General features: G+C 35.4%; 1 protein-coding gene and 18 non-coding genes across 19 annotated transcripts in view; all 19 read right to left on the reverse strand.

Moving 5' to 3' along the window:
- Positions 1–22275, reverse strand: part of LOC134839865 (low-density lipoprotein receptor-related protein 2-like) — a 213029-nt gene that overhangs the window by 142328 nt on the left and 48426 nt on the right. The window lies entirely within an intron of this gene.
- Trnas-cga (transfer RNA serine (anticodon CGA)) lies at positions 315–396 on the reverse strand. Its single transcript has one exon. It is a non-coding gene; the product is annotated as a tRNA-Ser (tRNA).
- On the reverse strand, positions 1377–1458 carry Trnas-cga (transfer RNA serine (anticodon CGA)). Its single transcript has one exon. It is a non-coding gene; the product is annotated as a tRNA-Ser (tRNA).
- On the reverse strand, positions 3249–3330 carry Trnas-cga (transfer RNA serine (anticodon CGA)). The gene has a single exon. It is a non-coding gene; the product is annotated as a tRNA-Ser (tRNA).
- Trnas-cga (transfer RNA serine (anticodon CGA)) lies at positions 5121–5202 on the reverse strand. Its single transcript has one exon. It is a non-coding gene; the product is annotated as a tRNA-Ser (tRNA).
- On the reverse strand, positions 6712–6793 carry Trnas-cga (transfer RNA serine (anticodon CGA)). The gene has a single exon. It is a non-coding gene; the product is annotated as a tRNA-Ser (tRNA).
- Trnas-cga (transfer RNA serine (anticodon CGA)) lies at positions 8289–8370 on the reverse strand. The gene has a single exon. It is a non-coding gene; the product is annotated as a tRNA-Ser (tRNA).
- Trnas-cga (transfer RNA serine (anticodon CGA)) lies at positions 9495–9576 on the reverse strand. The gene has a single exon. It is a non-coding gene; the product is annotated as a tRNA-Ser (tRNA).
- Trnas-uga (transfer RNA serine (anticodon UGA)) lies at positions 11377–11458 on the reverse strand. The gene has a single exon. It is a non-coding gene; the product is annotated as a tRNA-Ser (tRNA).
- Positions 12239–12320, reverse strand: Trnas-cga (transfer RNA serine (anticodon CGA)). The gene has a single exon. It is a non-coding gene; the product is annotated as a tRNA-Ser (tRNA).
- Trnas-cga (transfer RNA serine (anticodon CGA)) lies at positions 13125–13206 on the reverse strand. The gene has a single exon. It is a non-coding gene; the product is annotated as a tRNA-Ser (tRNA).
- On the reverse strand, positions 14041–14122 carry Trnas-cga (transfer RNA serine (anticodon CGA)). The gene has a single exon. It is a non-coding gene; the product is annotated as a tRNA-Ser (tRNA).
- On the reverse strand, positions 15190–15271 carry Trnas-cga (transfer RNA serine (anticodon CGA)). The gene has a single exon. It is a non-coding gene; the product is annotated as a tRNA-Ser (tRNA).
- On the reverse strand, positions 16212–16293 carry Trnas-cga (transfer RNA serine (anticodon CGA)). The gene has a single exon. It is a non-coding gene; the product is annotated as a tRNA-Ser (tRNA).
- On the reverse strand, positions 17267–17348 carry Trnas-cga (transfer RNA serine (anticodon CGA)). The gene has a single exon. It is a non-coding gene; the product is annotated as a tRNA-Ser (tRNA).
- On the reverse strand, positions 18321–18402 carry Trnas-cga (transfer RNA serine (anticodon CGA)). Its single transcript has one exon. It is a non-coding gene; the product is annotated as a tRNA-Ser (tRNA).
- Trnas-cga (transfer RNA serine (anticodon CGA)) lies at positions 19472–19553 on the reverse strand. The gene has a single exon. It is a non-coding gene; the product is annotated as a tRNA-Ser (tRNA).
- Positions 20624–20705, reverse strand: Trnas-cga (transfer RNA serine (anticodon CGA)). Its single transcript has one exon. It is a non-coding gene; the product is annotated as a tRNA-Ser (tRNA).
- Positions 21495–21576, reverse strand: Trnas-cga (transfer RNA serine (anticodon CGA)). The gene has a single exon. It is a non-coding gene; the product is annotated as a tRNA-Ser (tRNA).

Raw genomic sequence — 22275 nt, forward strand, 5'->3', positions numbered from 1 at the left:
ACTCCTTTTTTGCCATTAAAGAGCACAGCCAGCAGGATTCTATCCTGCGCATCAAGATCACACATGATTTCGAATCACAGTCCTTAACCACTTGGCCATAGCTGCAACCAAATTTCAACGTCTCAACAAAACAACCATTGTATTTCAGGGTAAAGTGTATATCTTGAATCTTAGAAAATGATTGAAAACAGCTGTTTTTTGTATAAAAAAATAGGTACCAAAAACCGCAAGTTTTTTTAAAGCAAACGAAAAAACCTGACGCGAATACGGATCCTTCCTCAACTTAAAAATCTTCCACTGCAACACGTGACAATCGCAGCCAGCAGGATTCGAACCTGAGCGTGAAGATCACATCTGATTTCGAGTCAGACGCCTTAACCACTCGGCCATGGCTGCTGCAAATAATAAAATGTCTTAAGAAAATAGCTATTGTATTTCCCTGCGACATGTATTTTTAAGTTTTAAATTGGATTAAAAACAGCTGTTGTTTTTTGAAAAAAAACTGACATCGAAAAACTATTTTAAACAACAAATAAAAAAAGCGACGCAACTATGCTTTTTTCACCAATTTAAAAATCTACTCTTTTTGCCAGCACAAATCGAGAAATCTGCCACTCTTGCTAATACGTATTGCTTCCAGCAGGATTCAAACCTTGGCGTGTGGATCACATTTGATGTCTAGTTGGACGCCTTAACCACTCGGCCATGGCTGCTTAGAAGGATTGTTATAAAGCAAATGAAAAAAACTGACGCGAATACGCAGTTTTTACCAACCTATAATTTTGCCATTTCAGCCGGTGTGAGTCGCCGCCGGCAGGATTCGAACACATGCGAGGAGATCACATTTGTTTTCGAGTCAGACGCGTTAACCACTCGGGCATGTTTGGTGCCAATGATTGAAAGTCTCAACAAAAACCGCTTTTCCTTTTCAGAGTAAAGTGTATATCTTAAACTCAAAAAGCGATAAAGAGCATCAATTTTTTTCCTTCAAAAAACGTACAAAAAGTGGAATAATTTGAAAAGCAAAAAAAATCTGACGCAAATACTCATTTTTTACCAACCTAAAAATCTGCCATTTCAGCCAGTGAGAGTCACCGACAGCAGGATTCGAACATGCGCGTAAAGATAACATCTGTTTTCGAGTCATACGCCTTACGCACTAGGGAATGCCTGCTAACAACAATTCAAATTCTCAACAAAATTGTTTTTCAGTGTGACGTGTATACGTTAAATTTAAGAACTTATTGAAAACAGCTGTCCTTTTTTTTCAAACAACAGATACTAAAGTTGCAAAGTCTCACGAAGCAAAAGAAAAATTCTCACGCGAAAACAAATTTTTCACCCAACAAAAAATCTGCCCCATCAGCAGTTACAATCCCAGCCAGCAGGACTCGAACCTGCGCGTGAAGATCACATCTGATTTCGAGTCAGACGCCTTAACCACTCGGCCATGGCTGCTGCAAATAATAAAATGTCTTAAGAAAATAGCTATTGTATTTCCCTGTGACATGTATTTTTAAGTTTTAAATTGGATTAAAAACAGCTGTTGTTTTTTGAAAAAAAAACTGACATCGAAAAACTATTTTAAACAACAAATAAAAAAAGCGACGCAACTATGCTTTTTTCACCAATTTAAAAATCTACTCTTTTTGCCAGCACAAATCGAGAAATCTGCCACTCTTGCTAATACGTATTGCTTCCAGCAGGATTCAAACCTTGGCGTGTGGATCACATTTGATGTCTAGTTGGACGCCTTAACCACTCGGCCATGGCTGCTTAGAAGGATTCAGAATCTCAACAAAACAGGAATTGTATTTCAAGGTAAAAGTATATGTTAAATTTAAAAACTTAGTTCAACTCGACAAATCCTTTCTTTTTTCAAAAAGCAGACACTAAAACCACAATAAATCAATATTCGAAGCAAATCTGCGGAAAAAAACTTTATTGTCCCATCTAAAAGTCTGCCACTTTTACTCGTACGAATCGCAGCCAGTAGCATTCGAACCTGCTCCGACAACTTTACAACTGATTACTAATCACACTCCTTAACCACTTTGCCATATCAACGTCTGAAGAAAAATTGCCATTGTATTTCAGTGTAAATTGTATATCTTGAACCTTAAAAAAGGTTAAAAACAGCGGATTTCCTTACAACTGATTTCTAATCACATTCCTTAACAACGTTGCCATAGCAACGTCTGAACAAAAGTAGCCTTTGTATTTCAGTGTAAAGTGTATATATTGAACCTTAAAAAAAGATTAAAAACAGCGGTTTTTTTTTTCAAAAAAATAGGTACAAAAAATCGAAAGTTTTTATAAAGCAAATGAAAAAAACTGACGCGAATAGGCAATTTTTACCAACCTATAATTTTGCCATCTCAGCCGGTGTGAGTCGCCGCCGGCAGGATTCGAACACATGCGAGGAGATCACATTTGTTTTCGAGTCAGACGCGTTAACCACTCGGGCAAGTTTGGTGCCACTTATTGAAAGTCTCAACAAAAACCGCTTTTCCATTTCAGAGTAAAGTGTATATCTTAAACTCAAAAAGCGATAAAGAACATTGGTTCTTTTTCCTTCAAAAAACGTACAAAAAGTGGAATAATTTGAAAAGCAAAAAAAATCTGACGCAAATACTCATTTTTTACCAACCTAAAAATCTGCCATTTCAGCCAGTGAGAGTCACCGACAGCAGGATTCGAACATGCGCGTAAAGATAACATCTGTTTTCGAGTCATACGCCTTACGCACTAGGGAATGCCTGCTAACAAAAGTTCAAATTCTCAACAAAATTGTTTTTCAGTGTGACGTGTATACGTTAAATTTAAGAACTGATTGAAAACAGCTGTCCTTTTTTTTCAAACAACAGATACTAAAGTTGCAAAGTCTCACGAAGCAAAAGAAAAATTCTCACGCAAAAACAAATTTTTCACCCAACAAAAAATCTGCCCCATCAGCAGTTACAATCGCAGCCAGCAGGACTCGAACCTGCGCGTGAAGATCACATCTGTTTTCGAGTCATACGCCTTACGCACTAGGGAATGCCTGCTAACAACAATTCAAATTCTCAACAAAATTGTTTTTCAGTGTGACGTGTATACGTTAAATTTAAGAACTGATTGAAAACAGCTGTCCTTTTTTTCAAACAACAGATACTAAAGTTGCAAAGTCTCACGAAGCAAAAGAAAAATTCTCACGCGAAAACAAATTTTTCACCCAACAAAAAATCTGCCCCATCAGCAGTTACAATCGCAGCCAGCAGGACTCGAACCTGCGCGTGAAGATCACATCTGATTTCGAGTCAGACGCCTTAACCACTCGGCCGTGGCTGCTGCAAATAATAAAATGTCTTAAGAAAATAGCTATTGTATTTCCCTGCGACATGTATTTTTAAGTTTTAAATTGGATTAAAAACAGCTGTTGTTTTTTGAAAAAAAAAACTGACATCGAAAAACTATTTTAAACAACAAATAAAAAAAGCGACGCAACTATGCTTTTTTCACCAATTTAAAAATCTACTCTTTTTGCCAGCACAAATCGAGAAATCTGCCACTCTTGCTAATACGTATTGCTTCCAGCAGGATTCAAACCTTGGCGTGTGGATCACATTTGATGTCTAGTTGGACGCCTTAACCACTCGGCCATGGCTGCTTAGAAGGATTCAGAATCTCAACAAAACAGGAATTGTATTTCAAGGTAAAAGTATATGTTAAATTTAAAACTTAGTTCAACTCGACAAATCCTTTCTTTTTTCAAAAAGCAGACACTAAAACCATAATAAATCAATATTCGAAGCAAATCTGCGGAAAAAAACTTTATTGTCCCATCTAAAAGTCTGCCACTTTTACTCGTACGAATCGCAGCCAGTAGCATTCGAACCTGCTCCGACAACTTTACAACTGATTACTAATCACACTCCTTAACCACTTTGCCATATCAACGTCTGAAGAAAAATTGCCATTGTATTTCAGTGTAAATTGTATATCTTGAACCTTAAAAAAGGTTAAAAACAGCGGATTTCCTTACAACTGATTTCTAATCACATTCCTTAACAACGTTGCCATAGCAACGTCTGAACAAAAGTAGCCTTTGTATTTCAGTGTAAAGTGTATATATTGAACCTTAAAAAAAGATTAAAAACAGCGGTTTTTTTTCAAAAAAATAGGTACAAAAAATCGAAAGTTTTTATAAAGCAAATGAAAAAAACTGACGCGAATAGGCAATTTTTACCAACCTATAATTTTGCCATCTCAGCCGGTGTGAGTCGCCGCCGGCAGGATTCGAACACATGCGAGGAGATCACATTTGTTTTCGAGTCAGACGCGTTAACCACTCGGGCATGTTTGGTGCCACTTATTGAAAGTCTCAACAAAAACCGCTTTTCCATTTCAGAGTAAAGTGTATATCTTAAACTCAAAAAGCGATAAAGAACATTGGTTTTTTTTTCCTTCAAAAAACGTACAAAAAGTGGAATAATTTGAAAAGCAAAAAAAATCTGACGCAAATACTCATTTTTTACCAACCTAAAAATCTGCCATTTCAGCCAGTGAGAGTCACCGACAGCAGGATTCGAACATGCGCGTAAAGATAACATCTGTTTTCGAGTCATACGCCTTACGCACTAGGGAATGCCTGCTAACAACAATTCAAATTCTCAACAAAATTGTTTTTCAGTGTGACGTGTATACGTTAAATTTAAGAACTGATTGAAAACAGCTGTCCTTTTTTTTCAAACAACAGATACTAAAGTTGCAAAGTCTCACGAAGCAAAAGAAAAATTCTCACGCGAAAACAAATTTTTCACCCAACAAAAAATCTGCCCCATCAGCAGTTACAATCGCAGCCAGCAGGACTCGAACCTGCGCGTGAAGATCACATCTGTTTTCGAGTCATACGCCTTACGCACTAGGGAATGCCTGCTAACAACAATTCAAATTCTCAACAAAATTGTTTTTCAGTGTGACGTGTATACGTTAAATTTAAGAACTGATTGAAAACAGCTGTCCTTTTTTTTCAAACAACAGATACTAAAGTTGCAAAGTCTCACGAAGCAAAAGAAAAATTCTCACGCGAAAACAAATTTTTCACCCAACAAAAAATCTGCCCCATCAGCAGTTACAATCGCAGCCAGCAGGACTCGAACCTGCGCGTGAAGATCACATCTGATTTCGAGTCAGACGCCTTAACCACTCGGCCATGGCTGCTGCAAATAATAAAATGTCTTAAGAAAATAGCTATTGTATTTCCCTGCGACATGTATTTTTAAGTTTTAAATTGGATTAAAAACAGCTGTTGTTTTTTGAAAAAAAAAAAACTGACATCGAAAAACTATTTTAAACAACAAATAAAAAAAGCGACGCAACTATGCTTTTTTCACCAATTTAAAAATCTACTCTTTTTGCCAGCACAAATCGAGAAATCTGCCACTCTTGCTAATACGTATTGCTTCCAGCAGGATTCAAACCTTGGCGTGTGGATCACATTTGATGTCTAGTTGGACGCCTTAACCACTCGGCCATGGCTGCTTAGAAGGATTCAGAATCTCAACAAAACAGGAATTGTATTTCAAGGTAAAAGTATATGTTAAATTTAAAAACTTAGTTCAACTCGACAAATCCTTTCTTTTTTCAAAAAGCAGACACTAAAACCACAATAAATCAATATTCGAAGCAAATCTGCGGAAAAAAACTTTATTGTCCCATCTAAAAGTCTGCCACTTTTACTCGTACGAATCGCAGCCAGTAGCATTCGAACCTGCTCCGACAACTTTACAACTGATTACTAATCACACTCCTTAACCACTTTGCCATATCAACGTCTGAAGAAAAACTGCCATTGTATTTCAGTGTAAATTGTATATCTTGAACCTTAAAAAAGGTTAAAAACAGCGGATTTCCTTACAACTGATTTCTAATCACATTCCTTAACAACGTTGCCATAGCAACGTCTGAACAAAAGTAGCCTTTGTATTTCAGTGTAAAGTGTATATATTGAACCTTAAAAAAAGATTAAAAACAGCGGTTTTTTTTCAAAAAAAATAGGTACAAAAAATCGAAAGTTTTTATAAAGCAAATGAAAAAAACTGACGCGAATAGGCAATTTTTACCAACCTATAATTTTGCCATCTCAGCCGGTGTGAGTCGCCGCCGGCAGGATTCGAACACATGCGAGGAGATCACATTTGTTTTCGAGTCAGACGCTTTAACCACTCGGGCATGTTTGGTGCCACTTATTGAAAGTCTCAACAAAAATCGCTTTTCCATTTCAGAGTAAAGTGTATATCTTAAACTCAAAAAGCGATAAAGAACATTGGTTCTTTTTCCTTCAAAAAACGTACAAAAAGTGGAATAATTTGAAAAGCAAAAAAAATCTGACGCAAATACTCATTTTTTACCAACCTAAAAATCTGCCATTTCAGCCAGTGAGAATCACCGACAGCAGGATTCGAACAAGCGCGTAAAGATAACATCTGTTTTCGAGTCATACGCCTTACGCACTAGGAAATGCCTGCTAACAACAATTCAAATTCTCAACAAAATTGTTTTTCAGTTTGACGTGTATACGTTAAATTTAAGAACTGATTGAAAACAGCTGTCCTTTTTTTTCAAACAACAGATACTAAAGTTGTTAAGTCTCAGGAAGCAAAAGAAAAATTCTCACGCGAAAACAAATTTTTCACCCAACAAAAAATCTGCCCCATCAGCAGTTACAATCGCAGCCAGCAGGACTCGAACCTGCGCGTGAAGATCACATCTGATTTCGAGTCAGACGCCTTAACCACTCGGCCATGGCTGCTGCAAATAATAAAATGTCTTAAGAAAATAGTTATTGTATTTCCCTGCGACATGTATTTATAAATTTTAAAATGGATTAAAAACAGCTGTTGTTTTTTGAAAAAAAACAGACATCGAAAAACTATTTTAAACAACAAATAAAAAAAGCGACGCAACTATGCTTTTTTCACCAATTTAAAAATCTACTCTTTTTGCCAGCACAAATCGAGAAATCTGCCACTCTTGCTAATACGTATTGCTTCCAGCAGGATTCAAACCTTGGCGTGTGGATCACATTTGATGTCTAGTTGGACGCCTTAACCACTCGGCCATGGCTGCTTAGAAGGATTCAGAATCTCAACAAAACAGGAATTGTATTTCAAGGTTAAAGTATATGTTAAATTTAAAAACTTAGTTCAACTCGACAAATCCTTTCTTTTTTCAAAAAGCAGACACTAAAACCACAATAAATCAATATTCGAAGCAAATCTGCGGAAAAAAACTTTATTGTCCCATCTAAAAGTCTGCCACTTTTACTCGTACGAATCGCAGCCAGTAGCATTCGAACCTGCTCCGACAACTTTACAACTGATTACTAATCACACTCCTTAACCACTTTGCCATATCAACGTCTGAAGAAAAAATGCCATTGTATTTCAGTGTAAATTGTATATCTTGAACCTTAAAAAAGGTTAAAAACAGCGGATTTCCTTACAACTGATTTCTAATCACACTCCTTAACAACGTTGCCATAGCAACGTCTGAACAAAAGTAGCCTTTGTATTTCAGTGTAAAGTGTATATATTGAACCTTAAAAAAAGATTAAAAACAGCGGTTTTTTTTTTCAAAAAAATAGGTACAAAAAATCGAAAGTTTTTATAAAGCAAATGAAAAAAAAACTGACGCGAATAGGCAATTTTTACCAACCTATAATTTTGCCATCTCAGCCGGTGTGAGTCGCCGCCGGCAGGATTCGAACACATGCGAGGAGATCACATTTGTTTTCGAGTCAGACGCGTTAACCACTCGGGCATGTTTGGTGCCACTTATTGAAAGTCTCAACAAAAGTCTCAGTAAAGTGTATATCTTAAACTCAAAAAGCGATAAAGAACATTGGTTCTTTTTCCTTCAAAAAACGTACAAAAAGTGGAATAATTTGAAAAGCAAAAAAAATCTGACGCAAATACGCTTTTTTTACCAACCTAAAAATCTGCCATTTCAGCCAGTGAGAGTCACCGACAGCAGGAATCGAACATGCGCGTAAAGATAACATCTGTTTTCGAGTCATACGCCTTACGCACTAGGAAATGCCTGCTAACAACAATTCAAATTCTCAACAAAATTGTTTTTCAGTTTGACGTGTATACGTTAAATTTAAGAACTGATTGAAAACAGCTGTCCTTTTTTTTCAAACAACAGATACTAAAATTGCAAAGTCTCACGAAGCAAAAGAAAAATTCTCACGCGAAAAATTTTTTTTCACCCAACAAAAAATCTGCCCCATCAGCAGTTACAATCGCAGCCAGCAGGACTCGACCCTGCGCGTGAAGATCACATCTGATTTCGAGTCAGACGCCTTAACCACTCGGCCATGGCTGCTGCAAATAATAAAATGTCTTAAGAATATAGCTATTGTATTTCCATGCGACATGTATATTTAAATTCAAAAATTGATTAAAAACTGCAGTTTTTTTCGAAAAATTAGATATCGAAAAACAATTTTAAACAGCAAATAAAAAAATGCGACGCGAATGTGCATTTTTCACCAATTTAAAAATATAATCTTTTTTGCCATTAAAAAGCACAGCCAGGAGGATTCGATCCTGCTCGTCAACATCACCCATGATTTCGTATCACACTCCTTAACTACTTGGCCATAGCTGCTACCAAAAAATCAACGTATCAGCAAAAATGGCCATTGTATTTCAGTGTAAAGTGTATATCTTAAGTCTTATAAAATGATTAAAAACAGCTGTTCTTTTTTTTCAAAACTGTGTATATCTTGAACCTTATAAAATGATTGAAAACAGCTGTTCTTTTTTTTGTAAAAACCGACATCGAAAAACAATTTCAAACAGCAAATAAAAAAATGCGACGCAAATATGCATTTTTCACCAATTTAAAAATCAAGTCTTTTTGCCAGTACAAAGTGTGGCCAGCAGGATTCGAACCTGCTCCGTACAAGATCACAACCGATTTCGAATCACACTCCTTAACGACACGGCCGTAGCTACTACCAAAATCTAACGTCTCAACAAAAATAGCCATTATATTTCAGTGTAAAGTGTATATCTTAAACCTTGTAAAATGATTAAAAACAGCTGTTTTTTTTTTCAAAAAATTAGTTACCAAAAAAGTTTTTATAAAGCAAGCGAAAAATCTGACCAGAATACGCATTTTTTACCAACCTAAAAATCTGCCATTTCAGCCAGTGAGAGTCACCGCCAGCAGGATTCGAACATGCGCGTAAAGATAACATCTGATTTCGAGTCATACGCCTTACGCACTAGGGAATGCCTGCTAACAATAATTCAAATTCTCAACAAAATTGTTTTTCAGTGTGACGTGTATATGTTAAATTTAAGAACTGATTGAAAACAGCTGTCCTTTTTTTTCAAACAACATATACCAAAGTTGCAAAGTCTCACGAAGCAAAAGAAAAATTCCCACGCGAAAACAAATTTTTCACCCAACAAAAAATCTACCCTATCAGCACTTACAATCGCAGCTAGCAGAACTCGAACATGCGCGTGAAGATCACATCTGATTTCGAGTCAGACGCCTTAACCACTCGGCCATGGCTGCTGCAAATAATGTAATATCTTAAGAAAATAGCTATTGTATTTCCATGCGACATGTATATTTAAATTCAAAAATTGATTAAAAATTGCAGTTTTTTTTTTGAAAAAACAGATATCGAAAAACAATTTTAAACAGCAAATAAAAAATGCGACGCGAATGTGCATTTTTCACCAATTTAAAAACATACTCTTTTTTTGCCATTAAAAAGCACAGCCAGGAGGATTCGATCCTGCTCGTCAACATCACACATGATTTCGAATCAGACTCCTTAACTACTTGGCCATAGCTGCTACCAAAAAATTCAACGTATTAGCAAAAATGGAAATGATTAAAAACAGCTGTTCTTTTTTTTCAAAACTGTGTATATCTTGAACCTTATAAAATGATTAAAAACAGCTGTTCTTTTTTTTCTAAAAACAGACATCGAAAAACAATTTCAAACAGCAAATAAACAAATGCGACGCAAATATGCATTTTTCACCAATTTAAAAATCAAGTCTTTTTGCCATTACAAAATGTGGCAAGCAGGATTCGAACCTGCTCCGTACAAGATCACAACGGATTTCGCATCACACTCCTTAACCACACGGCCGTAGCTACTACCAAAATCTAACGTCTCAACAAAAATAGCCATTGTATTTCAGTGTAAAGTGTATATCTTAAACCTTGTAAAATGATTAAAAACAGCTGTTTCTTTTTCTAAAAATAGGTACCAAAAATCGCAAGTTTTTATAAAGCAAACGAAAAAATCTGACGCGAAAACGCATTTATATCAATCTAAAATTTTGCCATTTCAGCCAGTGTGAGTCGCCGCCAGCATGATTCGAACGTGTGCGTGGAGATCACATTTGTTTTCGAGTCAGACACCTTAACCACTCGTGCATGCCTGGTGCCAATGATTGAAAGTCTCAACAAAAATCGCTTTGGTGTTTCAGTGTAAAGTGTATATCTTAAATTCAAAAATGGATAAAGAACATCTGTTCTTTTTCTTCAAAAAACATACAAAAAGTGCAATATTTTGAAAAGCAAAAAAAATCGGACGCAAATTTGCATTTACAGCAATCTAAAGATCTGCTTTTTTGCCAGAATAAATAGCAAACAGAAGATTCGGACCTGCAAGCGAAGACCACATCTGATTTAATCAGCAAATAAAAAAAAACATTTTAAAAATCTACTCTTTTTCACCAAGTTAAAAATCTACTCTTTTTGCCAGTACAAAGTGCAGTCAGCAGGATTCTAACCTGCTCCGACAAGATCACAACTGATTTCGTTCACTCTCCTTAACCACTTGGCCATAAATGCTACCAAGAATTCAAGGTCTCAACAAAAATAGCCATTGTTTCAGTGTACAGTGTCTATCTTAATCTTAAAAAATAACTAAAAACTGCTGATTTTTTCAAAAAAACAGGTACCAAAAATTGCAAGTTTTTATAATGCAAACGAAAAAATCTGACGCAAATACGCATTTTTCAGCAGTCTTGAAATCTGATATTTTGCCAGTGTCAATTTCAGCCAGCAGCATTCGAACCTACGCAAAAATTTCACATCTTATTTTGAATCACACTCCTAGACCACTTTGCCATGGCTGCTACCAAACTTTCAACATCTCAACAAAAATATCCATTGTATTTCAGTGTAAAGTGTATATCTTGAATCTAAAAAAAATGAATTAGAACAGCTGTTCTTTTTTTCCCAAAAAATAGGTACCAAAAATTGCAACTTTTTATAAAGCAAACGAAAAAGTCTGACGCGAATACGGATCTTTCTTCAACCTAATAATTTGCCATTTCGGCCAATGACAACCGCAGCCAGCAGAATTCAAACCTGCGCGTGAAGATCATATCTGATTTCAAGTCAGACGCCTTAACCGCTCGGCAATGGCTGCTGCTAATAATTAAAAATCTGAACAAAATAGCTATTGTATCTCCATTCAACAGGTTTACTTAAATTTAAAAATTGATTGTAAACAGCTGTTTTTTTTTGAAAAAAACAGACATCGAAAAACATTTTTAAACAGCAAAGAAAAAAATGCGACGCAAAGATGCATTTTTCACCAAGTTACAAATCTACACATTTCGCCAGTACAAAAAGCAGCCAGCAGGATTCAAACCGGCTTCGAAAAGATCACAACTGATTTCGAATCACACTCCTTAACCACTTGGCTATAGCTGCTACTAAACACTCAAGGTCTCAACAAAAATACTCAATGTATTTCAGTGTAAATGTATACCTTGAATATCAGAAAATGATTGAAAACAGCTGTTTTTTACAAAAAAAATAGGTACCAAAAATTGCAAGTTTTCATAATGCAAACGAAGAAATTGGACGCAAATACGCATTTTTCAGCAATCTTGAAATCTGCTTTTTTGCCAGTGTCAGTTTCAGCCAGCAGGACTCGAACCTACGCGGAAAGATCACATCTGACTTTGAGTCAGACGCCTCAACCACTTGGCCATGGCATATACCAAAAAATCAACATCTCCACGAAAATAGCCATTGTATTTCAAAACAAATTGTATATCTTGTAACTTAAAAATGATTAAAAACCGCTGTTCTTTTTTTTCAAAAAATTAGGTACCAAAAATCGAATACGCAAACGAAAAAAACTGACGCGAATACGGATCTTTTATCAACTAAAAAATCTGCCACTGTAACACGTTGCAATCGCAGCCAGCAGGATCCGAACCTGCGCGTGAAAATCACATCTGATTTCGAGTCAGACGCCTTAACCACTCGGCCATGGCTGCTTCCAAACAATAAAAAACTTAAGAAAATAGTTATTGCATTTCCCTGCGACATGTATTTTTAAATTTTAAAATGGATTAAAAACAGCTGTTGTTTTTTAAAATAAACAGACATCGAAAAACTATTTTAAACAGAAAATAAAAAAAGCGACGCAACTATGCTTTTTTTACCAATTTAAAAATCTACTTTTTTTGCCAGCACAAATCGAGAAATCTGCCACTCTTGCTAATACGTATTGCTTCCAGCAGGATTCAAACCTTGGCGTGTGGATCACATTTGATGTCTAGTTGGACGCCTTAACCACTCGGCCATGGCTGCTTAGAATGAATCAGAATTTCAACCAAATAGGAATTGCATTTCAAGGTAAAAGTATAGGTTAATTTTAAAAACTTAGTTCAACTCGACAAATCTTTTTTTTTTTTCAAAATGCAGACACCAAAAACCGCAATAAATCAATATTCGAAGCAAATCTGAGAAAAAATTTTATTGTCCCATCTAAAAGTCGGTCACTTTTTTTCGTACGAATCGCAGCCAGTAGGATTCGATCCTGCTCCGACAACTTTGCATCTCATTTCTATTCACACTCCGTAACCTTTTTGCCGTAGCAACGTCTCAAGTAAAATAGCCATTGTATTTCAGTGTAAAGTGTATATCTTGAATCTTAGAAAATGATTGAAAACAGCTGTTTTTTGTTTTAAAAAAATAGGTACCAAAAACCGCAAGTTTTTATAAAGCAAACGAAAAAATCTGACGCGAATACGGATCTTTCATCAACTTAAAAATATGCCACTTCAACACTTGACAATCGCACCCAGCAGGATTCGAACCTGCGCGTGAAGATCACACCTGATTTCGAGTCAGACGCCTTAACCACTCGGCCATGGCTGCTGCAAACAATTTGAAACTTAAGAAAATAGTTATTGTAATTCCCTGCGACATGTATTTTAAAATGGATTAAAAACAGCTGTTGTTTTTTGAAAAAAAACAGACATCGAAAAACAATTTTATACAAAAAATAAAAAAAGCGACGCAACTATGCTTTTTTCACCAATTTAAAAATCTACTCTTTTTACCAGCACAAATCGAGAAATCTGCCACTCTTGCTAATACGTATTGCTTCCAGTAGGATTCAAACCTTGGCGTGTGGATCACATTTGATGTCTAGTTGGACGCCTTAACTACTCGGCCATGGCTGCTTAGAATCAGTCAGAATCTCAACAAAATAGGAATTGTATTTCAAGGTAAAAGTATAGGTTAATTTAAAAACTCAAATCAACTCGACAAATCCTTTTTTTTTTCAATATGCAGACAACAGAAACCGCAATAAATCAATATTCGAAGCAAATCTGACAAAAAAAAACTTTATTGTCCCATCTAAAAGTCTGCCACTTTTACTCGTACGAATCGCAGCCAGTAGGATTCGAACCTGCTCAGACAAATTTACAACTGATTACTAATCACACTCCTTAACCACTTTGCCATAGCAACGTCTAAACAAAAATAGCCATTGTTTTTCAGTGAAAGGGTATATCTTGAACCATAAAAAAGATTAAAAACAGCGGTTTTATCTTGAACTTTAAAAAAAGATTAAAAACAGCTGTTATTTTTTTTCAAAAAATTAGGTACCAAAAATCGCAAGGTTTTATAAAGCAAACGAAAAAAACTGACGCGAATACGCATCTTTCATCAACTTAAAAATCTGCCACTGCAACACGTGACAATCGCAGCCAGCAGGATTCGAACCTGCGCGTGAAGATCACATCTGATTTCGAGTCAGACGCCTTAACCACTCGGCCATGGCTGCTAGCACACAATAAAAAACTTAAGAAAATAGTTATTGTATTTCCCTGCGACATGTATTTATAAACTTTAAAATGGATTAAAAACAGCTGTTGTTTTTTGAAAAAAAAACAGACATCGAAAAACTATTTTGAACAGCAAATAAAAAAAGCGACGCAACTATGCTTTTTTCACCAATTTAATAATCTACTCTTTTTGCCAGCACAAATCGAGAAATCTGCCACTCTTGCTATTACGTATTGCTTCCAGCAGGATTCAAACCTTGGCGTGTGGGTCACATTTGATGTCTAGTTGGACGCCTTAACCACTCGGCCATGGCTGCTTAGAATGAATCAGAATCTCAACAAAATAGGAAATGTATTTCAAGGTAAAAGTATAGGTTAATTTTAAAAACTTAGTTCAACTCGACAAATCCTTTTTTTTTCAAAATGCAGACACCAAAGACCGCAATAAATCAATATTCGAAGCAAATCTGAGAAAAAAAAACTTTAATGTCCCATCTAAAAGTCTGCCACTTTTACTCGTACGAATCGCAGCCAGTAGAATTCGAACCTGCTCCGACAACTTTACAACTGATTACTAATCACACTCCTTAACCACTTTGCCATAGCAACGTCTGAAGAAAAATAGCCATTGTATTTCAGTGTAAATTGTATATCTTGAACCTTAAAAAAGGTTAAAAACAGCGGATTTCCTTACAACTGATTTCTAATCACACTCCTTAACAACTTTGCCATAGCAACGTCTAAACAAAAATAGCCATTGTATTTCAGTGTAAATTGTATATCTTGAACCTTAAAAAAGGTTAAAAACAGCGGATTTCCTTACAACTGATTTCTAATCACACACCTTAACAACTTTGCCATAGCAACGTCTAAACAAAAATAGCCATTGTATTTCAGTGTAAAGGGTATATCTTGAACTTTAAAAAAAGATTAAAAACAGCTGTTATTTTTTTTTCAAAAAATTAGGTACCAAAAATCGCAAGGTTTTATAAAGCAAACGAAAAAAACTGACGCGAATACGCATCTTTCATCAACTTAAAAATCTGCCACTGCAACACGTGACAATCGCAGCCAGCAGGATTCGAACCTGCGCGTGAAGATCACATCTGATTTCGAGTCAGACGCCTTAACCACTCGGCCATGGCTGCTAGCACACAATAAAAAACTTAAGAAAATAGTTATTGTATTTCCCTGCGACATGTATTTATAAATTTTAAAATGGATTAAAAACAGCTGTTGTTTTTTGAAAAAAAAACAGACATCGAAAAACTATTTTGAACAGCAAATAAAAAAAGCGACGCAACTATGCTTTTTTCACCAATTTAATAATCTACTCTTTTTGCCAGCACAAATCGAGAAATCTGCCACTCTTGCTATTACGTATTGCTTCCAGCAGGATTCAAACCTTGGCGTGTGGGTCACATTTGATGTCTAGTTGGACGCCTTAACCACTCGGCCATGGCTGCTTAGAATGAATCAGAATCTCAACAAAATAGGAAATGTATTTCAAGGTAAAAGTATAGGTTAATTTTAAAAACTTAGTTCAACTCGACAAATCCTTTCTTTTTTCAAAAAGCATACACTAAAACCACAATAAATCAATATTCGAAGCAAATCTGCGGAAAAAAACTTTATTGTCCCATCTAAAAGTCTGCCACTTTTACTCGTACGAATTGCAGCCAGTAGCATTCGAACCTGCTCCGACAACTTTACAACTGATTACTAATCACACTCCTTAACCACTTTGCCATATCAACGTCTGAAGAAAAAATGCCATTGTATTTCAGTGTAAATTGTATATCTTGAACCTTAAAAAAGGTTAAAAACAGCGGATTTCCTTACAACTGATTTCTAATCACACTCCTTAACAACTTTGCCATAGCAACGTCTAAACAAAAATAGCCATTGTATTTCAGTGTAAAGGGTATATCTTGAACTTTAAAAAAAGATTAAAAACAGCTGTTATTTTTTTTTTTTCAAAAAATTAGGTACCAAAAATCGCAAGTTTTTATAAAGCAAACGAAAAAATCTGACGCGAATACGGATCTTTCGTCAACTTAAAAATATGCCACTTCAACACTTGACAATCGCACCCAGCAGGATTCGAACCTGCGCGTGAAGATCACACCTGATTTCGAGTCAGACGCCTTAACCACTCGGCCATGGCTGCTGCAAGAAATTTGAAACTTAAGAAAATAGTTATTGTAATTCCCTGCGACATGTATTTTAAAATTTTAAAATGGATTAAAAACAGCTGTTGTTTTTTGAAAAAAAAACAGACATCGAAAAACAATTTTATACAAAAAATAAAAAAAGCGACGCAACTATGCTTTTTTCACCAATTTAAAAATCTACTCTTTTTACCAGCACAAATCGAGAAATCTGCCACTCTTGCTAATACGTATTGCTTCCAGTAGGATTCAAACCTTGGCGTGTGGATCACATTTGATGTCTAGTTGGACGCCTTAACTACTCGGCCATGGCTGCTTAGAATCAGTCAGAATCTCAACAAAATAGGAATTGTATTTCAAGGTAAAAGTATAGGTTAATTTAAAAACTCAAATCAACTCGACAAATCCTTTTTTTTCAATATGCAGACACCAAAAACCGCAATAAATCAATATTCGAAGCAAATCTGAGAAAAAAAAAACTTTAATGTCCCATCTAAAATTCTGCCACTTTTACTCGTACGAATCGCAGCCAGTAGGATTCGAACCTGCTCAGACAAATTTACAACTGATTACTAATCACACTCCTTAACCACTTTGCCATAGCAAGGTCTGAAGAAAAATAGCCATTGTATTTCAGTGTAAATTGTATATCTTGAACCTTAAAAAAGGTTAAAAACAGCGGATTTCCTTACAACTGATTTCTAATCACACTCCTTAACAACTTTGCCATAGCAACGTCTAAACAAAAATAGCCATTGTATTTCAGTGTAAAGGGTATATCTTGAACCATAAAAAAGATTAAAAACAGCGGTTTTATCTTGAACTTTAAAAAAAGATTAAAACAGCTGTTATTTTTTTTTTCAAAAAATTAGGTACCAAAAATCGCAAGGTTTTATAAAGCAAACGAAAAAAACTGACGCGAATACGCATCTTTCATCAACTTAAAAATCTACCACTGCAAATCGTGACAATCGCAGCCAGCAGGATTCGAACCTGCGCGTGAAGATCACAACTGATTTCGAGTCAGACGCCTTAACCACTCGGCCATGGCTGCTAGCACACAATAAAAAACTTAAGAAAATAGTTATTGTATTTCCCTGCGACATGTATTTATAAATTTTAAAATGGATTAAAAACAGCTGTTGTTTTTTGAAAAAAAACAGACATCGAAAAACTATTTTAAACAGCAAATAAAAAAAGCGACGCAACTATGCTTTTTTCACCAATTTAATAATCTACTCTTTTTGCCAGCACAAATCGAGAAATCTGCCACTCTTGCTAATACGTATTACTTCCAGCAGGATTCAAGTCTTGGCGTGTGGGTCACATTTGATGTCTAGTTGGACGCCTTAATCACTCGGCCATGGCTGCTTAGAATGAATCAGAATCTCAGCAAAATAGGAAATGTATTTCAAGGTAAAAGTATAGGTTAATTTTAAAAACTTAGTTCAACTCGACAAATCCTTTTTTTTCAAAATGCAGACACCAAAAACCGCAATAAATCAATATTCGAAGCAAATCTGAGAAAAAAGAACTTTATTGTCCCATCTAAAAGTCTGCCACTTTTACTCGTACGAATCGCAGCCAGTAGAATTCGAACCTGCTCCGACAACTTTACAACTGATTACTAATCACACTCCTTAACCACTTTGCCATAGCAACGTCTGAAGAAAAATAGCCATTGTATTTCAGTGTAAATTGTATATCTTGAACCTTAAAAAAGGTTAAAAACAGCGGATTTCCTTACAACTGATTTCTAATCACACTCCTTAACAACTTTGCCATAGCAACGTCTAAACAAAAATAGCCATTGTATTTCAGTGAAAGGGTATATCTTGAACCATAAAAAAGATTAAAAACAGCGGTTTTATCTTGAACTTTAAAAAAAGATTAAAAACAGCTGTTATTTTTTTTTCAAAAAATTAGGTACCAAAAATCGCAAGGTTTTATAAAGCAAACGAAAAAAACTGACGCGAATACGCATCTTTCATCAACTTAAAAATCTGCCACTGCAACACGTGACAATCGCAGCCAGCAGGATTCGAACCTGCGCGTGAAGATCACATCTGATTTCGAGTCAGACGCCTTAACCACTCGGCCATGGCTGATAGCACACAATAAAAAACTTAAGAAAATAGTTATTGTATTTCCCTGCGACATGTATTTATAAACTTTAAAATGGATTAAAAACAGCTGTTGTTTTTTGAAAAAAAAACAGACATCGAAAAACTATTTTGAACAGCAAATAAAAAAAGCGACGCAACTATGCTTTTTTCACCAATTTAATAATCTACTCTTTTTGCCAGCACAAATCGAGAAATCTGCCACTCTTGCTATTACGTATTGCTTCCAGCAGGATTCAAACCTTGGCGTGTGGGTCACATTTGATGTCTAGTTGGACGCCTTAACCACTCGGCCATGGCTGCTTAGAATGAATCAGAATCTCAACAAAATAGGAAATGTATTTCAAGGTAAAAGTATAGGTTAATTTTAAAAACTTAGTTCAACTCGACAAATCCTTTTTTTTTTCAAAATGCAGACACCAAAAACCGCAATAAATCAATATTCGAAGCAAATCTGAGAAAAAAAAAACTTTAATGTCCCATCTAAAAGTCTGCCACTTTTACTCGTACGAATCGCAGCCAGTAGAATTCGAACCTGCTCCGACAACTTTACAACTGATTACTAATCACACTCCTTAACCACTTTGCCATAGCAACGTCTGAAGAAAAATAGCCATTGTATTTCAGTGTAAATTGTATATCTTGAACCTTAAAAAAGGTTAAAAACAGCGGATTTCCTTACAACTGATTTCTAATCACACTCCTTAACAACTTTGCCATAGCAACGTCTAAACAAAAATAGCCATTGTATTTCAGTGTAAATTGTATATCTTGAACCTTAAAAAAGGTTAAAAACAGCGGATTTCCTTACAACTGATTTCTAATCACACTCCTTAACAACTTTGCCATAGCAACGTCTAAACAAAAATAGCCATTGTATTTCAGTGTAAAGGGTATATCTTGAACTTTAAAAAAAGATTAAAAACAGCTGTTATTTTTTTTTCAAAAAATTAGGTACTAAAAATCGCAAGGTTTTATAAAGCAAACGAAAAAAACTGACGCGAATACGCATCTTTCATCAACTTAAAAATCTGCCACTGCAACACGTGACAATCACAGCCAGCAGGATTCGAACCTGCGCGTGAAGATCACATCTGATTTCGAGTCAGACGCCTTAACCACTCGGCCATGGCTGCTAGCACACAATAAAAAACTTAAGAAAATAGTTATTGTATTTCCCTGCGACATGTATTTATAAATTTTAAAATGGATTAAAAACAGCTGTTGTTTTTTGAAAAAAAACAGACATCGAAAAACTATTTTGAACAGCAAATAAAAAAAGCGACGCAACTATGCTTTTTTCACCAATTTAATAATCTACTCTTTTTGCCAGCACAAATCGAGAAATCTGCCACTCTTGCTATTACGTATTGCTTCCAGCAGGATTCAAACCTTGGCGTGTGGGTCACATTTGATGTCTAGTTGGACGCCTTAACCACTCGGCCATGGCTGCTTAGAATGAATCAGAATCTCAACAAAATAGGAAATGTATTTCAAGGTAAAAGTATAGGTTAATTTTAAAAACTTAGTTCAACTCGACAAATCCTTTTTTTTTCAAACTGCAGACACCAAAAACCGCAATAAATCAATATTCGAAGCAAATCTGAGAAAAAAAAAACTTTAATGTCCCATCTAAAAGTCTGCCACTTTTACTCGTACGAATCGCAGCCAGTAGAATTCGAACCTGCTCCGACAACTTTACAACTGATTACTAATCACACTCCTTAACCACTTTGCCATAGCAACGTCTGAAGAAAAATAGCCATTGTATTTCAGTGTAAATTGTATATCTTGAACCTTAAAAAAGGTTAAAAACAGCGGATTTCCTTACAACTGATTTCTAATCACACTCCTTAACAACTTTGCCATAGCAACGTCTAAACAAAAATAGCCATTGTATTTCAGTGTAAATTGTATATCTTGAACCTTAAAAAATGTTAAAAACAGCGGATTTCCTTACAACTGATTTCTAATCACACTCCTTAACAACTTTGCCATAGCAACGTCTAAACAAAAATAGCCATTGTATTTCAGTGTAAAGGGTATATCTTGAACCTTATAAAATGACTAAAAACAGCTGTTATTTTTTTTTTTTCAAAAAATTAGGTACCAAAAATCGCAAGGTTTTATAAAGCAAACGAAAAAAACTGACGCGAATACGCATCTTTCATCAACTTAAAAATCTGCCACTGCAACACGTGACAATCGCAGCCAGCAGGATTCAAACCTGCGCGTGAAGATCACACCTGATTTCGAGTCAGACGCCTTAACCACTCGGCCATGGCTGCTACCAAACAATAAAAAACTTAAGAAAATAGTTATTGTATTTCCTTATGACATGTATTTATAAATTTTAAAATGGATTAAAAACAGCTGTTGTTTTTTGAAAAAAAAACAGACATCGAAAAACTATTTTAAACAGCAAATAAAAAAAGCGACGCAACTATGCTTTTTTCACCAATTTAAAAATGTACTAAAAATTTCACTCTTGCTAATACGTATTGCTTCCAGCAGGATTCAAACCTTTGGCGTGTGGATCACATTTGATGTCTAGTTGGACGCCTTAACCACTCGGCCATGGCTGCTTAGAATGAATCAGAATCTCAACAAAATAGGAATTGTATTTCAAGGTAAAAGTATAGGTTAATTTTAAAAACTTAGTTCAACTCGGCAAATCCTTTTTTTTTTCAAAATGCAGACACCAAAAACCGCAATAAATCAATATTCGAAGCAAATCTGAGAAAAAAAACTTTATTGTCCCATCTAAAAGACCGTCACTTTTGCTCGTACGAATCGCAGCGAGTAGGATTCGAACCTGCTCCGACAAATTTACATCTCATTTCTATTCACACTCCTTAACCTTTTTGCCATAGCAACGGCTCAAGTAAAATAGCAATTGTATTTCAGTGTAAAGTGTATATCTTGAATCTTAGAAAATGATTGAAAACAGCTGTTTTTTTTTCTTTAAAAAAAATAGGTACCAAAAACCGCAAGTTTTTATAAAGCAAACGAAAAAATCTGACGCGATTACGGATCTTTCATCAACTTAAAAATCTTCCACTGCAACATGTTACAATCGCAGCCAGCAGGATTCGAACCTGCGCGTGAAGATCACATCTGATTTCGAGTCAGACGCCTTAACCACTCGGCCATGGCTGCTGCAAACAATAAAAACTTAAGAAAATAGTTTTTGTATTTCCCTTAAAGATTAAAAACAGCGGATTTCCTTACAACTGATTTCTAATCACACTCCTTAACCACTTTGCCATAGCAACGTCTGAAGAAAAATAGCCATTGTTTTTCAGTGTAAATTGTATATCTTGAACCTTAAAAAAGGTTAAAAACAGCGGATTTCCTTACAACTGATTTCTAATCACACTCCTGAACAACGTTGCCATAGCAACGTCTGAACAAAAGTAGCCTTTGTTATTTCAGTGTAAAGTGTATATATTGAACCTTAAAAAAAGATTAAAAACAGCGGTTTTTTTTCAAAAAAAAATAGGTACCAAAAATCGAAAGTTTTTATAAAGCAAATGAAAAAAACTGACGCGAATACGCAATTTTCACCAATCTATAATTTTGCCATTTCAGCCAGTGTCAGTCGCCGCCGGCAGGATTCGAACATTTGCGAGGAGCTCATATTTGTTTTCGAGTCAGACGCGGTAACCACTCGGCCATGTTTGGTGCCAACGATTGAAAGTCTCAACAAAAACCGCTTTTCTATTTCAGTGTAAATTGTATATCTTAAATTCAAAAAGTGATAAAAACATCGGTTCTTTTTCCTTCAAAAAACATACAAAAAATGGAATAAATTGAAAAGCAAAAAAAAATCTGACGCGAATACGCATTTTTTACCAA

The sequence above is a fragment of the Symsagittifera roscoffensis genome, chromosome 1 (genome assembly GCF_963678635.1).
Source record: "Symsagittifera roscoffensis chromosome 1, txSymRosc1.1, whole genome shotgun sequence".
NCBI lineage: Eukaryota > Metazoa > Xenacoelomorpha > Acoela > Convolutidae > Symsagittifera > Symsagittifera roscoffensis.